Source organism: Aquarana catesbeiana, linkage group LG05 (assembly GCF_042186555.1).
Source record: "Aquarana catesbeiana isolate 2022-GZ linkage group LG05, ASM4218655v1, whole genome shotgun sequence".
Classification (NCBI taxonomy): domain Eukaryota; kingdom Metazoa; phylum Chordata; class Amphibia; order Anura; family Ranidae; genus Aquarana; species Aquarana catesbeiana.
The window spans coordinates 571,808,499-571,827,365 of record NC_133328.1 but is presented as its reverse complement, the minus strand read 5'-3'; positions in this window follow the sequence as shown (position 1 = coordinate 571,827,365).

The window sequence follows — 18,867 nt, the reverse complement described above, 5'->3', positions numbered from 1 at the left end:
CACTGTTTTGCCGCGCAGTTGCGCGAGATTATCCACCCTTCAAGAACACCTAGCTTCCATTGGGACAATTTTTCAATGAAAAAATGTTTTTTGATGAATCACATTCTAATGCTCATGGGTAACCATATAACCAGATCAGCTCTGACTTCCAGAAGAATATCCTTTAAAGGTATCTTTGAATATTTGCAATGGAATCCACGCCCATAGTATCATGGAATGTGCGCGGAGTGAATGACCCCTTAAAAAGGGTCATGATCTCCTCTGGTTTGCGCAAATTCCATCCGGCTATTATTGCCCTCCAGGAGACACATCTCCTGGGGGATAATGTGGGCTGCCTGCAGTATGCCTGGGTGGGCAAATCTTATCACTCCACTCACACCGCCTATTCTCGTGGGGTGAGCGTATTGATACACAAAGCTCTGGCATACCAGGAACTGGACTCACTGGTGGATGGTGCTGGTAGATATGTTTTCATTTACTGTAAAGTGTACACCTTAACACTGATTATAGCCTTTATATATATCCCACCCCCGTTCTCACGGGAGGTGCTACAGCTTTTGTTGATGTACCTGGCGGGCAAACCTGATGTCCCACTGTTAATCATGGGAGACCTTAACTGCTACCTTGACCCAAAATTGGATAGACACCCCCCAGTCCATTCTCCTGGAGGTGGGAGGGGCACGGCGCTCAGCCGCTTAGTTACGGAATTGGGCTGGACAGATTTCTGGCGCATCCGTAACCCTAATACAAAGCAGTTTTCATGCTTCTCCAAAACTCACGGATCCCTATCCCGTATAGACCTTAGTATAGGCACTCCTAATTTGCTAGAATATATCTCTAAGATAGAATACTTCCCTCGGGGAGTGTCTGACCATTCACCTGTGGCTGTGTGGCTGAGTGCCCAACCCCCTACCTCACTACCTAAGGCGCCATGGAAACTCAATGCCTTCTGGCTGAAATTATTTAACTCCCCAGAACGAATTTCTAGTCAAATAGAATTATTTTTCAACTCTCATAAACACTTAACAGATACAATTCAAACCTGGGAAGCCTTTAAGGCCTACCTCAGGGGAATATTTATTGCTGAAATAGCCATGGTCAAGAGAAATTCCTCGGTACTATTGGAACAGGTTGGAGATCAGGTGCGCCAGTTGGAGCTTGCCTATGTTACTGACCCCACGGAGTCTGCGAGGGAGGCGTGGATTTCGGCCCAGGATTCACTGGACCGCTTGAGATCCTCCGCCGCAGAACGCAAAAGGTTCTTTAGCAAACAGGCATTCTATGAAGAAGGGGAAAAAACGGGACGCCTACTGGCAAAAATAGCCAGGTCCCAGCAGCTGTCTCCAGCGGTTGGAGCAATTCGCACGGCCAGTGGAAGGGTGGTTAATGGCCTGGATCAGGTTCTATCAGAGCTAGCATCCTTCTACAAGGATCTCTATGTAGCGAGGGATGATTACACTGAGGATGAGCTAGAGGCATACCTTGCAGGGATTGATCTGCCCTCTCTATCTGAGGAGGCTAGGCAATCACTGGAAGCACCCCTGACATTGGATGAGCTACAACATGCGGCATGTTCCTTCCCTACGTGCAAGGCTCCTGGGGAGGACGGTATCCCCATGGAGGTTTTCACCCAGTATGGTGAGTGGATAATGCCACAACTACTGGAAGTGTTTAATGACTCGCTTAAAAAAGGCAATTTGCCGACCTCCATGACTAGAGCCAATATAATTTTATTGTTGAAACCTGGTAAGGATCCGGTTGACCCGGGCTCGTACAGGCCTATTTCACTATTGCAAAGTGATGTTAAAATACTGGCTAAGGCCCTGGCGCTTAGGGTCAACCGGATCATTGAATCCATAATACATCCCGACCAGGCTGGATTTATGCCGCATAAGTCCACTGCCACCAACCTCAGACGCCTATTTTTAAATATGCAGCTGCAGCCAGATAATAAAGGAAGCAGGGCACTGCTCTCCTTGGACGCCAATAAGGCGTTTGACAGTGTAGGTTGGAGATACCTGTGGGCGGTACTATCAAAGCTGGGGTTTGGAAGTCGGTTTATAGCATGGGTCAAACTGTTATATGCTTCCCCAAAGGCGACTATTAGGACGTCAGGTAGGATGTCACATGCATTTGCTCTGGGCAGGGGCACAAGGCAGGGATGCCCCCTGTCCCCCCTGCTCTTTGCCATCGCTATCGAGCCGCTGGCGGCTGCGGTAAGAGCAAGTCAGCAGATTACGGGCTTTAAATATGGGGACCTCCACGAAAAGATTATGCTGTACGCTGACGACATGATGCTTTTCCTGGGGGATACCACAACGTCCTTAGCGGAGGTGACAAGAATCATCACTGAGTTCGGCTATTTTTCTGGCCTGACAATTAACTGGTCTAAGTCGGCTTTGATGTTGCTAGACGAGGGGGGTGAGGTGAATCTACCGGATTCCTGCTCGGTTCCGGTAACGTCATCATTTAAATACCTAGGCATACAAATTTCACCTAAAATAACAGAATACTGCCCCCTAAACATATACCCCTTGCTATCCAGATTTAGAGACAAAATCAACACATGGAACAGGCTCAAAATGTCACTAGCGGGCAAAGCAAACTTAATAAAAATGATTTTAATGCCGCAATTACTTTACTTTTTACACAACTCCCCAATAGTAATACACTTAAAGATTTTTAGGCTGGTTAACACTCTCTTCCGCAAATTGCTGTGGAATTCAGGCACACCAAGAATTAAGCTGGAACAGCTACAAAACCCTAAGGACAGCGGAGGGCTGGCAGTACCCAACCCTTGGTTGTACTACATAGCAGCTCAGTTGCAGCAGTTGGTGGGCTCCATGAACCGGGACCCTCCTGGCTCATCGGCGCAGTTAATGCTGATTGGGACAGGAGCGGAAACAATCCCGCTAGGCCTTGAGGCACAACTGTTTCACAAATCCAATAAACTAACGCCCACTCTTACTTTAATACAGAAAGTCTGGAACAAGGGAAGACAGCTGCAGGAGGTAACAGGCTTCACAGAATACAGCCCAATATGGGGGAATCTTTCATACGTAGAGCTAGCAAAGCTGCAACAGGGCCCCAGATGGCGCTCATTTGGTGTTATCCTTTTATCACACATATTTAGCAATGGCAGGCTGCTGACGTTCTCAGAGCTACAAAATAAATACAACCTCCCAAATAACATGTATTATTCATATATCCAACTCAAACATGCGGTGGACACACAAGGTAGTGCTACTCCCTGGACATTGTCCAACACCCCTATATTTCATCTGATACAGTCCAGCACAGAAACTAAAGGTTTCATTTCATATTGCTATCAAATGCTACTGATGCAACTCTTGAAAGCACACCCGACCAGGGCACCATCCCTATGGGAGCAAGATGTAGGCCCAATTACGGGAGAGCAATGGGAAGAAATCTTACAGTCTATTAATATATGCTCTCTCAACGTGGCCCAGAAGGTATCCCAACTATATATAATACTTAGAGTGCATTACACCCCACTTAAACTATACAAGATGGGTAGGAGGACTGATCCTTTATGTGGCAGATGCGAGCGGCACCAGGGGGACCTCATCCACCTACTGTGGAGATGTCCGAAGCTCCATAGGTATTGGAGTGGGGTCATGGAAACACTCAACCGAGTGTTCCAGACCACCATTCCCCTTGACCCAATTCACTGCATCCTAGGAGTCCTAGAGGATACGGTCCCGGAAGAGATGACTAGAATAGCACTCACTAGGGCACTGTTCCAGGCACGCAAGCTTATACTGCTTGGCTGGAAATCGACCTCTCCACCTTCAGTGAGATCATGGATTACTCATATGGGCAACACTTTGATTATGGAAAAGCACATTTACCAACACAGAGGCAGCCCCAATAGATTCGAGAGGATCTGGGCACCATGGTTAGACACCCCTGGATTGAGTCCTAGGGAGCTGGTAATGTCAAGACTATTGCAATGTCTCGGGGGGGGCCCATGAGGTTTTATTGATGGTTAGTGACCATAAAGTAATAGAGCATTGAAATATTTCAGGATGATTGGAATGTAATAGTAAATAATGGTATGTTGTTGCACGATGTATGTACAATGGAAGCTATGTATGGAAATTTGTTCAATAAACACCTTTTTGATTTAAAAAAAAAAAAAAAAAAAAGTTCACCACCTCTGGGACAGGAGAGAGTGGCAGTACCTTCTGATAGTTCAGTACCACACCAAGAAATACGCACCAATCCGCCCTCCCTCACCACCTCCCCACTACAGGAGTTTGGTGTCAGATGAGTGTGCTATACTGTGCTATTTTGCTTCAATTGTCAGTGTAGAATATTAGTTTAGTGTCAGTCTAGGGATAGTGTGAGTGTAGTGAGGAGGACCATTATTCAGCTTTGCATAGCGTGGCAGCTAGAGTAGGGACAGCTCAGATAGTTTCATTGTAGTGTGGTGAGACCGTGTCATTCATACATTAGTGTAGAGTAGGGACAGCTCAGATAGTTTCATTGTAGTGTGGTGAGACCGTGTCATTCATACATTAGTGTAGAGTAGGGACAGCTCAGATAGTTTCAGTGTAGTGTAGTGAGACCGCGTCATTAATCTTTACATTAGTGTATAGTTAGAGTAGGGACAGTTCAGAGAGCATCATTGTAATGACATGTAGATGAGCTGACAGTAAATGTTCATCTACACCAACCAGCATACAACCTGAATGATCAGTGTACAATATATACAGTCAGAAATGAAACTGTTACTTGCCTACCAGTTGCATCTTTTCGTGCCATCTTTTTCCATGACATAGCGATATGGCCAGACAGCTAGATAACTGAGGCATCAAAAAGCTGCCAGTCTTTGTACAAAAAAAATATATATTATGAAACGTCTTGTGGACAGGATAACAAGGGCTGAGGGATACAGATATTGGGAATCACATTACCTATAGCACATCAGGGGTTCCCATATGGTAGTATTTCATCCACTGTACATAGCCCCAGTTAGCTTCTGTAAACCCTAAGAAAATGTAATGTAAATATTCAGGATGCACCTGTATGCATTTTCCATAATACAGTCTGTCTCCCATTATTCAAAATGGTTCATCTCCAGTGATATGGCCAACATTCCCATGTGAGTGAGAGAAGTGGCACGTCATGTTTGTTGGCTGTCTCTATAGAGAATTATTAATCTAATGACAGAAACGGAAACAGAATGATGTCTTGTGAATCATCGTCTTCCTTCACTTCTAGTAAATGATTTTCTCGGTAGCTCTACTTTACGATGGTCAACTGTGGGTCATTACCTAATGTCTGCCATCCCCTGTTAAAGTAGTTGCAATAATAATTTAGCTGATATCTAGTAATTATAGCTGATGATATCAATCTTAACCACTTAAGGACTGAGCCACTCTTAAATCTTTCTTGTTTACAAGTTAAAAAAATTTTTTTTTGCTAGAAAATGACTTAGAACCCCCAAACATTATACTTTTTTAACACCCTAGAGAATAAAATGGCGGTGGTTGCAATACTTTCTGTCACACCGTATTTGCGCAGCGGTCTTACAAGCGCACTTTTTTTGGAAAGGATACACTTTTTTGAATTTAAATATAAGACAACAGTAAAGTTAGCCCAATTTTTTTTATATTGTGAAAGATAATGTTACGCCGTTGTTGATACCCAACATGTTGATACCCAACGGCTGTTGATACCCAACATGTCACGCTTCAAAATTGTGCCCGCTCGTGGAATGGCGACAAACTTTTACCCTTAAAAAGCTCCATAGGCGACGTTTAAAAAATTCTGCAGGTTGCATATTTTGAGTTACAGAGGAGGTTTAGGGCTAGAATTATTGCTCTCGTGGCAATACCTCACATCTGTGGTTTGAACACCCTTTTTATACGTGGGCGCTACTCACGTATGCTTTCGCTTCTGCACGCGAACTCGGCGGGACAGAGAGGGTTTAAAATTTTTACATTTTTTTTACATTTTTATTTTACCTTTTATTTTTTATTTTTACACTGTTCTTTAAAAAAATGTGTCACTTTTATTCCTTTTACTTGGAATGTAAACATCCCTTGTAATAGAAAAAAAGCATGACAGGACCTCTTAAATATGAGATCTGGGGTCAAAAAGACCTCAGATCTCATATTTACACCAAAATGCAATAAAAAAAAATAAAAAAATTGTCATTTAAAAAAATAAATAAATGTCCGTTTAAGAGCTATGGGCGTAAGTGACGTTTTGACATTGCATCCGCCTTGCAATGGTATGGAGAAGGGTGGGGGCCATCTTCCCCTCACTCATCTCCATGCCTAGAAGGAAGAAGGATCTGATCGCCTCCGCCACTGCCGACGGCTCCGGTAAGCGGCGGAGGGCACCGTAGCGTGATGGGGGGGGTCCCTCTCCCGCCACTGATAAAAGTGATCTTGTGGCGAATCTGCTGCAGAGACCACTATTATCGGAAACCGGACCGCCTGCCGAAGCAGAGGATACCAGGGTTATGGCAGCTAGCTGCTGCCATAACAAAGATATAAACACAAGTGTGAAAAAGTTGCGCTACATTAAACATTTCCCTATACAAGAAATGCTGTAAACCAATGACATACAAAAGTCATGGACACACCCAGATCAAGAGTGCACCCCAAACACCCTAAGCTCCTTCTGGTGATGGGTACATAAATGAATAGTGAAATTGACCAAATAACAACAGTTGAAATAAATCATATGCAAGACAATTAATAAATAAATAAGTAATGTCCATATGGAAATTAGATATAGTGAGCAGCGTCTTCCTTAAATGTGATAGAAAGGTGAAAAATATGTGAATATGTGATCCACAGCGGGTATCAGGGTCCAGATAATCAGCCTTATTCTTTGATGTCCACAAATGAGAGACAACTTGATGTAAAATTCTGTATATGATAACCCTTACCGGAACCGGTGGACCCCATAAAGAGCGGGGTCATACGAGCAGAAAGATTAAGCCCTCTGCAGGGACATTTGAATCCTCTGGTTGCCATGAGGGGTCAGCAAGGGTTTTGTCAAATAGCAATGAATGCTTATCAGCTGGATGTCCCCAATCTGAAAAGAAAAGCACACTCGGGCTCCCAGCCATGAGTGAGCAAACAGAGAGGGACTCCAGTCGTGTAGTAGGTTAAAACTAAAAGTCTTTAATGCTAACTAAATAGGCAAAGCGCACAAGACAACATGTACAGAGATAGTGTACAGAGATATTGCATAGAGGTGCATGAATAAGTAAAAAGCCGACTAGCTAAAACAATCAATAAAAAGCACCTGTGTACCGGGTCACATGTGGCGTGATTGCGTCAGCACAGCCCTACATGTTTCGCAATACAAATACTGCAGCTGCCGACTTTTAAAATAAGGACACTTACCTGTCCAGGGTGCCCGCAATTTCGGCACCCAAAGCCGATCTCTTCCTCGGCTCTCGGGTGCTGCCGCCGCCATCTTCAGTAAGGGAATCAGGAAGTGAAGCCTTGTGGCTTCACTTCTCGGTTCCCTACTGCAGGGCGTGAATGGTCCCTGCTGTCTCTGGGACCCGTGTGTGTCCCAGCAAACAGCGTGGGGGGACGGGAAGAGGCGTAGACTTCCACGGGAGTCAATGCCCAGAAGTGGGTGCAAATACCTGTCTTAGACAGGTATCTGCACCCCCTCCCCCCCGAAAGGTGCCAAATGTGACTCCGGAGGGGGGGAGGGTTCTGAAAAGCGGAAGTTCCATTTTTGAGTGTATGTCTAGCTCTGGTATGACATCCCATGTTCCAGTACTTCTAATCCTACTTGAGAATTATGCCTTATGTCTACTCTTTCCTCCCCCTGGACTCCCCCTGAGAGGCCACCTGAGCAGACCCTTTAGCCCACCACCAATATTTGCCCTTACTGCTTCTGTCTAGTGTGGTTTGATCCTTTTGATTTGCTCTGTCTGTGTTCCAGTGACATTAACTTCATCTGATATCTATGCAGAAGCTGTTTGTAATATTACGTCTTGTATTTTGTACATGCCACATTTTGCAATAAAATGTATTCTCCGTAAAAAAAAAAGAGTATATTTCTAGCATTTTTGCTTGCACATGATTGGATGATGGAAATCAGCAGAGCTTCACCACACTCAACAAGCTCTGGGGAAAATAATTGCAACTGCACCTGCACAATGCACAATACAGTCTATTTGTTTTCGGTAAATAAACCTCTTTAAGTCTGAAAAATAAAAATTCTAAAATGATTTGGTGAAAGTCTACATATTTTAGTCCCTTCAACCATACTACTCAAGGATCAAACAGCTGGCAAAAGAAGAAACGATACACTATATTGTCAAAAGTATTGAGACGCCTGCCTTTACACACACATGAACTTTAATAGCATTCCAGTCTTAGTCCATTGGGTTCAATATTGAGTTAGCCCACCCTTTGCAGCTACAGCTTCAACTCTTCTGGGAAGGCTGTCCACAAGGTTTAGGAGTGTGTCTATGGGAATGTTTGACCATTCTTCCAGAAGCGCATTTGTGAGGTCAGGCACTGATCTTGGACGAGAAGGCCTGGCTCGTAGTCTCTGCTCTAATTCATCTCAAAGATGTTCCAGGTCAGAGAGGTCAGGACTTTGTGCAGGCCAGTCAAGTTCCTCCACCCCAAACTCGCTCATTAATGTCTTTATGGATCTTGTTTTGTGCACTTTTCCAAATTGTTTGGTGGAGGGGGGTTATGGTGTGGGGTTGTTTTTCAGAAGTTGAGCTTGGCCCCTTAGTTCCAGTGAAGGGAACTCTTAAGGCGTCAGCATATCAAGACATTTTGGATAATTTCATGCTCCCAACTTTGTGGGAACAGTTTGGGGATGGCCCCTTCCTGTTCCAACATGACTGCACACCAGTACACAAAGCAAGGTCTATAAAGACTTGGATGAGCCAGTTTGGGGTGGAGGAACTTGACTGGCCTGCACAGTCCTGGCCCCAACCCGATAGAACACCTTTGGAATGAATAATGCCGCGTGCGCACGATCGGACTTTCCGACAACAAAACCGTGGAATTTTGTCCGAAGGGTGTTGGCTCAAACTTGTCTTGCATACACACGGTCACAGAAATGTTGGTCAACAATTACGAACGTAGTGACGTACTAGACGTACTACGTGGTTTTTCAGCTCTTTAGCACCACCCTTTGGGCTCCTTCTGCTAATTTCATGTTAGTAGAAGTTTGGTGAGTATTGAGCCGCACCTTTCTTTTCACATTTTTTATTTAGCGCATTTCAGTTCGTGCTTTTCAGTTCGTTTCTGAGCGGCCGTTCGTCAACCAGACATGTTGCGGAATCGGAGGAGATAACGTGTTATTTATTATTGGCCTTGGAGTTATTGCTTTGACATTTTTTGGTTGAACAATGATTTGATTTGGTGTATTTTCTATATTTTTGGATGCATAGAATGCACCTTTTGGTTAAGTTCTATTGGCAGATAGCATGTCTAAGTTTTTTTTTTAATGCACAATAAAAAAATTGTGTAGAATAATACTTGGCTATGTGGTTTACGTCGAATGACAGTTTGGGAGTAGGCAGTTACATCTTATAAGCTACAATGTAAAATTGACAAGGGACACCAACATAGTTGTATCTTTGATCTTATAAACTACGGGATAATGGTGTTGTGGTAACTTGCCCAAATAAAAAAAATAAACCATAATAATAATATTCTTGATATCAGTAGAAATAAAAAGCCTTTGAAAAATTGTTTGCAATAACTCCATCAGTATCACCAGCAAAGCAACTTCTTTATTATCCCATTAAAGAAGAAGAGAATTGTGCGCTGCATTTGGAGATTTCATAATTTGCAGTGTCACGAATGTTAATTCTCCATTACAAATGCTAATTTACAAGACGCTCCTGCTTCCGAGCATGCGTGTTTGTAGTTTGGACTTTTGTCCGACAGACTTGTGTACACACGATCGGAAAATCTGACAACACACATTTGCTGGCGGAAAATTTGAAGACGTGCTAGCCAGCATCTGTTGGCGGAAAGTCCGACAATTGTCCGATGGAGCATACACACGGTCGGATTTTCTGCCAACAGCCTGACATCCAACATTTCCCGTCGGAAAATCCGATCGTGTGTACAGGGCTTTAGAGTTGAGACTGCGAGCCAAGCATTCTCATTCACATCAGTGCCTAACCTCACAAATACGCTCACACACTGCTTAACCTTGTGGACAGCCTTCCCAGAAGAGTTGAAGCTGTTATAGCTGCAAAGGGTGGGCCAACTCAATATGGAACCCTACGGACTAAGACTGGGATGCCATTAAAATCTGTTTGCGTGTAAAGGCAAGTGTCCCAATACTTTTGGTAGTAGTGGGGGTTATTTACTAAAGGCAAATCCACTTTGCGCTACAAGTGCACTGCAAGTGCACTTGGAAGTGCAGTCGCTGTAGATCAGAGAGGGACATGCAAGGAAAATAAAAAACAAAATTTTAGCTTTAGCTTGCACATAATTGGATGATAAAATCAGCAGAGCTTCCCCTCATTTCAGGTCTTCCCCTCAGATTTACAGTGACTGCACTTCCAAGTGCACTGCAAGGTCTATTCTGGACCCTCTAGCAAGGAAAAAATACTTTGTCTTTGTTTATAAGGGGGCTGGGCAGCTGTGTTTGCCATAATTAACCCCATCTGTACTGTGTAGTCATATCTTTGTGTAGCAATAACTCTCGGTGGAGCTGCTGGTTTAAGCGGGTCTGTTACGTTCACTTTGCTTCCCTCTGTTTCACCAGCACCGGGTCTAGGGGTTCCGTTGAGTTTACTTCTGGACGACACACGCACCAACACTGGAGTATGTTTTCAAAGCTTTATTAAACAGACAACTTTAGGAAGTAGCAGGAAAGAGGCGGAAACGGAAACTTTCAGGAGAAACTCAAATATCTTCTTGTAGAATCTTAGCGACAAATGTCCTGGTAGAATTCAGATAATTATGTGGAATGCACTCCCCTCGTGGGACACACTCCTCACCCCCGATCGGAGGACCACGAGGTAGCTCCTTAACGCATACCTGTCGGCCAGGAGGGCCAGCAGGTGGCTGTAAAACGAATCCTAGAACATGGCGTCTGTCCCATAAATACCCTCTTCCCAGAATGCAACTCGGAGGACCACCTCCACTGAGCTTGCCTCCGAGACAGAGGAGCATCCATACACTTCGACATGTTGCTTTTCCAACACTAACCAGTGATAACAGCGACACCCACCGGTCAGCAGGGAAACACACACAACGTCAGGCAAGCTGGAACAGAGGCAAACTTTTACCTTCCTAACGCCCAAATGACTAAATTTACCTAACATGCGGTAGATTGTAAATCTACCAGCGCTACATTTGTTATTAATTGTAATTAGAGTTCAACACTGCATGCCCTAACAAAAGGTTATAGGTGTAGAGTCTGGGCTTCTTGCATTGTATGCTATAGAGCAGGGGTCGGCAACCTACAGCCCGCCGCCGCTAAATGTCTAGCCCAACGTGATGAATTGCAGCTGCAGGCATCACCCCGGTACCCTTTTTTTAGAGTCGGCGGTTGGCTTTCTTGGGATAACAACTGATGCACCTAAAAAGCTGCTCGGCTGTTATCCCAAGCAGTGGGAGGGGACGTCCCCCTTCCGCCGCCTTCTGCGGCTCGCCTGGGCTCTCCTGTCCCACCGGGAGGCCCGAGCGACCAGCTGGCACTTCCGCTGACTGGGCAGAGACCCGAACAAGGCTGGAATCGGCTTTGATCGGATCTCAGATTTAGTATCCCAGAAGCAATGTCATGACATCACTTCTGGTTTACAGAAGACTTAAGAGTGCCAAATTTAAAAAAAGTGACAGTATCAGTAACGGACCCCAGATCCCTCCATAAAGAGTGTACCTGTCACTGACTATTATTGTCACAAGGGATGTTTACATTCCTTCTGACAGCAATAAAAGTGATTAGAATTTTTTTTCAAAGGGACAGTGTAAAAAAAAAAAGAAAAAAAAAAAAAAGAATAAAATAAATAATAACATTTTTTTTTTTTAGAGCGCCCCATCCCTCCGTGCTTACACAGCTGGTGGGGGGCTGTTTAATAAGCATTGGGGGCTGGGTAGGGGGGCTGTGTGATGTGTAGGGGGGCTGTGTAATATGTAGTGGGGGCTGTATAATATGCAGGGGGGCTGTGTAATGTAAAGGGGTCCAGAGATGCAGAGCTGTGTAATGTAAAGGGGTCCAGAGATGCAGGCTGTGTAATGCAAAGGGGTCCAGAGCTTCAGGGGGCTGTGTAATGTAAAGGGGGCCAGAGATGCCGGGGCTGTGTAATGTTATCTTCATTTATTAGCAGGTGAATGCGGCCCTCCATGCATTCACATACATTAAATCCGGACCCTAAGTGGAAGAAGGTTGCTGACCCCTTCTATAGAGGATAGACTTGGGACAGGCTTACTCTAAAGCCTAGTACACACGGGCAGAATGTCGGGGGACATTTGACGGTTCAAAAAAAAAAAAAAACGGCCAACATGCTGCCTGTGTGTGTCGGTCTGTCCGTTTACTATGCTTCAGTTATGAATGGACACAGTGAGCGAGTGTGTTTACTGTGTTTATTTAGAAAAGGAAGGGGTTTGCAAATTACATTTATTTACTGGCCCCTTCCCCCACTCTTCATCCTGACACATAACTCGCAGCAGCCAGGGGGTGAGGAGAGGAGGGAAGCCAGCAGCCCTGTGGGGTGGAGGGGTCAACAAAGTGGGGGAAGCCTGGGCAGTAGGGGGAATCAGCACTGTACATAGTGATTAGGGTGTGTCCAGGCACACCCCTCTGTGCACGCCTATGAGCAGAATAAATTCTAAGTATATAACAATACCTGCCTATACAGTAAATACTAATGGGTTTACAGAAAAAAATTGAAAAATAAAATATAATTTCGTTAAAAAAACCTACTCACACTTGCCCCTTTTTCCCTCCTGTGGCTGATTCACATCTATGCCCTGCAGTTTTCTGTTAACCGCTTGTCGACCGCCGCACACACATATACGTCGGCAGAATGGCACAAGCAGGCAAATGGGCGTACAGGTACGTCCCTTTAAAATTGCCGCCTTTCGGGCGCGCGGTCACGGGAACTCGATGTTCGCCGGCAGCCCGCGATTGCGATGTGGAGAGGTAGAACGGGGAGATGCCTATGTAAACAACTTTGTCATGACACATGACAAAGATCTCTGTCATGTGTCATGACAGAGATCTACTGCTCCCTGTCATCGGGAGTTGTGATCGCTGTCATGTCCTAGGTAGCCCATCCCCCCCACAGTTAGAATCACTCCCTAGGACACACTTAACCCCTTGATCACCCCCTAGTGTTTAACCCCTTCCCTGCCAGTGTCATTTACACAGTAATCAGTGCATTTTTATAGCACTGATCGCTGTATAAATGACAATGGTCCCAAAATAGTGTCAAAAGTGTCCGATGTGTCTGCCATAATGTTGCAGTCACGATAAAAATCGCAGATCGCCGCCATTACTAATAAAAAAATACAATAATAAAAATGCCTTAAAAGTATCCCCTATTTTGTAGACGCTATAACTTTTGCGCAAACCAATCAATATACGCTTATTGTGATTTTTTTACCAAAAATATGTAGAAGGATAAACTGAGGAAAAAATGTGTTTTTATATATATTTTTGTGGGATATTTATTATAGCAAAAAGTAAAAAATATTGCTTTTTATCAAAGTTTTCGCTCTTTTTTTGTTTATAGCGCAAAAAATAAAAAACGCAGAGGTGATCAAATACCACCAAAAGAAAGCTCTATTTGTGGGGAAAAAAAGACGTCAATTTTGTTTGGATACAATTTCACACGACCGCGCAATTGTCAGTTAAAGTAACGCAGTGCCGAATCGCAAAAAGTGCTCTGGCCAGGAAGGGGGTAAAATCTTCCGGGGCTGAAGCGGTTAAAGGCAAAGGGAAACTATACAGGCCCATTAACACCTACAGTGTGCGTTATAATGGGTGCTGCATGCACACAGAACAATGTGAATCTAAGATAACTTGTCTTGAATTCAGGTAATGTATTAAGATGTACTCATTTGACTGCTTCAATATTCGGCGCTCATTCATGCGGTCCATGGGAAGGAGCGTGATTAATTGGATGCCGAATGATTTCCAACTTGTTAGATATCTGAGGACATGAAATGCCCTGAAGATATTAGGTGCAAGTAGGAACTATGCAAAGTTTCCTTTCTGCTTCTGTCTGCAGCTGGCACCTTCTGTCTGAATGTAAAACAAGAGTCATTGAGCTTTATGCTATGAGAGTCCCTGAGGATTTGGAAGAGTCTGTCAGGAAATCATACTGCAGATTCATAAAGATGTAGGTACCTATCACACTGTGTGTAATAGGTACCTACACAGGGTGTCCCTGCAGGCCTGTGCCTAAACAGAATACAACTATTGGCCCATATTCTATGAAAAAACACTGCAGAAACTAGGATAAAAGTAATGTTAAAGTTTATCTAAAGATAAACATTTATTAATTTATTTCAATGGAGTATGGTATTTTTAAACCTCAGTTTTTTTGCCATTGATATCCAATTGGGGAGATTATCCTTCACTTGCTCTCCTTTAGACACAACAGGTATGCAATTTCTCCAAATTGAGGGAACTGCCCTTTAACCTCCCTGGCGGTATGATTATTTCGGATTTTAGGTGCTGAAAGCGGTACAATTATTTTGCATGGAAATTTGGCGTTTTATATTGTAGGTCTGTAAATCTTAACAATAACACACTTAAATCTGTCCAAACCAGAGTCTAGTAGATATCCCGGGTATGATAATGTTTGAAACACAAAAACATAAATTATAATATAATAAATAAAAATAAATAATTAAAAAAAATTAAAAAAAATAGTAATAAAATAAATTTCCCCACAATTCACTATCGCTCAATTCTGCAAGTGTTCTAATTTACTATCGCTGTTTTCTAGCTGGTCTAAAGCCACTTTTGACGTAAAGGGACACTTTTTGGTTGCTATGGACAATCTCCAGTTTCCAGGCAGAAAGAACAGTGTATATCATGTAAAACTGCATGCAGGGCATGGGCCAGAGCACTGGGGACAAAAGGGATGTGAAATCATTTCATACAGTACTGTAATCTGTAAGATTACAGTACTGTATGTGTTATGACTTTGACATTTTTTTGAATTTGCCGCCAGGCTCCGCCCCCGTGCGTCGCGCCGCTCGCAGGGAACGGAGCCTGGCACGGAGAGGCTTCGGAGGAGGACGGAGCCCTCGGACACTGCGGGGGACATCGCAGGATCCCGGGGACAAGGTAAGTAACGCCGCCCCAGGATCCTGCAATGCGATCCCGAGTGTGGCTCGGGGTTACCACTAATGGTACTGAATTTTAACCCCAAGCCACACTCGGGAAAACCGCCAGGGAGGCTACGGAAGTTGTCACAAGAGCAAGTGTCCCCATTAGCAGACTTCTTCTTCTTCCTGTTCTGTTGACAAATTACTCTTGATTTTCCCTTAAAGTGGAACTTAAGTCAGAAAATAAATCCTGCTAGATCATTTCAGGCTGGCCCCTTTTGCAGGTATAGATATGTAATACATTAAAAATAAGTGCCTATACTGTTTAAAATCCAGTAATACACTGTCTCACCTTTCTCTGCACATGTGCCACTGTGCCATAAATGTAGAAGCAGAAAGCCTAAAGATTTACTGCTGCTTAGGGTAGGGGTTATGGGCTTCAACAAAATGGCAGCCTCCATTGAGAAGAAACAGGAGCAATGCTGGAGGTAATTTACAGCACACACTGCAATTTTGGCAGCATATTTATTAATATGGAATGTATGTTACTTGCTAAAGTCAGTGTAATTTAAGACGCCAGCAAAAAGCAGGTTTGGTGGCTATTAATATGGCAGGAATAATACTATTGTCCATGTCAGACAATAGCCAAGGTGGCAAGGAAGGTAGCTCCAGCAGCATCAGTGAGCAGATTGTCATGAAAAACACATAAGAGCTGTTCTATTTTTGCTACTTTCTCTGAGGCTTGCTTATACCATAAGAGCCATCTCATATTATTAATTACATGATTCAGGTGTCTTAAGAGTCCTGGGGAATTCATGAGGAGCACACTCAATCTGATGCATACAGCCAGACAGGGTTCCTCTTATTTTGCCTCTGTATCAATATACATTTTTGGTAAGCAATGTTTGTAGCCCTAAGGGAGTAAATGAGAGCCAGAAATAAGAGGTTACTGAGGTTACCGAGACAGCACTACAACATAAATCTGGTGGGCAAAAAAAGCTTATAAGAAATGTCTACAGGCTGGAAAAATGCAAATTGAGGGGAGGGGTGGCAGGGATGTTTCTAACATAAATTTTCAGAAAGACTGCAAAGAGAAGGAGGAGACCATAGAGAAGAGGTCTGGAGATAAAGCTTGTCCAACTATACCCTCTCTCAATTATGAAATTGAAATCACCAATGCAGAAAAGGTGATGGGAATTGGAACTTGTATCACTTGTGCGACACACCCAACCGGGACAGGGACTTTTGGAGGGGATGCAGGGCAGTCAGTCAGATGCTACTGACTATGGGCCCTGGCTTTTGAAAGAGCTCTAGTCTTTAAAAGTGTATGCCTGGGGGAACTTTGGAGCACTTTTACTTTGGATTCAGGTCCATCTCTCCCTGAAACACACAGACTCTTAGAACTGGAGGACACAGCTACAGATTTGGTGGCTCTATGCCTAAACCAGCCCCGCCGCAAACGTAGAGCGGATGTTGACATAATCAGCTCAAAACAACCTGATGCTGGGGTCTCATCTGTTTACTGAGGTGTCTTTCTCTCATGGTATCATGGTATTATCATCATATTATCATGGTATAATTTACCCATTGTGTACCTCCTAGGTGTGAATTCACATTGTTAATTGAGTTACCTATTGTTTCTGTATGTCTTCTAAACCACTTGGAGATGTGGCTAGCATTGTGTCCACTTTACCTTGTTACCAAACTATTGTGGGATGTTTATGTGTTTATATTAATCAGATTACTGTTTGATTAGCTTACTGTCTATACTATGTTAGCTTTGCATTGTTTAGAATAATGTGATCAAGTTCTTATCTTATTTTGTTTGGTATATATTCTGTGTGAGTTTACAATAAAGTCAGTACCAGTCTGCACCTACAGTAAATATCTAGCTCTTGGGTGCAATATTCTGCTATAATACCTGGTTCCTGGTTCCAGAGTGGAGGAAGCTGTATACAGATTGGATGCCAAGCGGTCCGTCACACTTCCTGATTAGGTAACAAGGTGAGCACAGCAGGCTAAAAGCCTCTGTGCTTGCAGTGTGATATCTCTCTTGCTGTGTAAATAGAGGGCTGTGTCTCTTGTCTGAAGGTTTTTTTTGTTGTCACCCTGAGCTTCCTTGCTGTGAGTGGCGGCTCTGTGTAAAAATTCTCCCCCACTTCTGCTCTCCCCATTTCTACTGGTATTTGGATTAGATCCAAACAAAGGGCATAGGAGGGAGTGCCAATGGAAGCATCAGAAAGAAATTGCTGGGCAGAAGCTATTGATAATAGGAACTGTAGTTCCTAAAGGAAGAGAGCTTCACCGTTTTTCCTGGGCAAACCGATCGAGATATTGATCGAGATATGGGCAGTCCAGGGAAGAGAGTGATGGGTACAGACCTGACATCAGGGTCTGTGCCTCACATTGGAGGGACCGTAGCTATTATTGAGGAGCTAAGAGGACCTGCTGCTGTGCCTGTTCCCCCACCCCAGGGAGAGGGGACAGACCTGCACCTGAGTCTGCTAGAGCTGCCTTCAAAGAGTTTAAAAGTGAGAGTGAGGGTCAAATTGTCTTTAGAGTTGGAGCTGAGAGACTGTGGTCTTTGTAAGGATTCAGGACCTGGCTTCTGGAACCTGCTGATGCTAAGCCATCGGCACCTGATTAGCTGCCTGCCAGGAAGTGGTGAGCTGAATTTCACATCCTTAACTCCGCCACACACCCTTCATAGCGTCTAACCAGCTGCTACCACAACCAAGGTATCCACCTATTCAGGAGCCGGTTATGTTTACGATAATGGTGGTCTCTGCGGCAGATTCACCACAAGATTACTGTTATTGGCAGCGGGAGAGGGCCCCCCCCTCCCGCCACTCTCCCGCGTCCTCCGCCGCTTACCGCAGCCGTCGGCAGCGGCGGAGGCGATCAGGTCCTTGTTGCGGCTGAGTATGGAGACGAGTGAGGCCAAGATGGCCCCCACCCATCTCCATACCATAGCAGGGCGGAAGCGACGTCATAACTTCACTTCCGCCCATACATCTTAAAGGCACATTTTTTCAATGTCATTTTTTCAAATGACAAAATTTTTTTTTGTTTTATTGATTGCATTTTAGTCCAAATATGAGATCTGATGACTTTTTGACCCCAGATCTCATATTTAAGAGGACCTGTCATGCTTTTTTTTATTACAGGGGATGTTTACATGTAAAATAAATAAGAAAAAAAGATTTTTTTAAAGCGCCTTGTCCCGACGAGCTCGCGTGCAGAAGCAAACGCATACGAAAACGGTGGTCAAACCACACGTGTGAGGTATCACTGCGATTGTTAGAGCAAGAGCAATAATTCTAGCCCTAGACCTCCTCTGTAACTCAAAACATGCAACCTGTAGAATTTTTTAAACATCGCCTATGGAGATTTTTAAGGGTAAAAGTTTGATGCCATTCCACAAGCGGGCGCAATTTTGAAGCGTGACATGTTGGGTATCAATTTACTTGGCGTAACATTATCTTTCACAATATAAAAAAAATTGGGCTAACTTTACGGTTGTCTTATTTTTTTTTTATTATTTTTTTTTCCAAAAAAAGTGCGCTTGTAAGACCGCTGCGCAACTACGGTG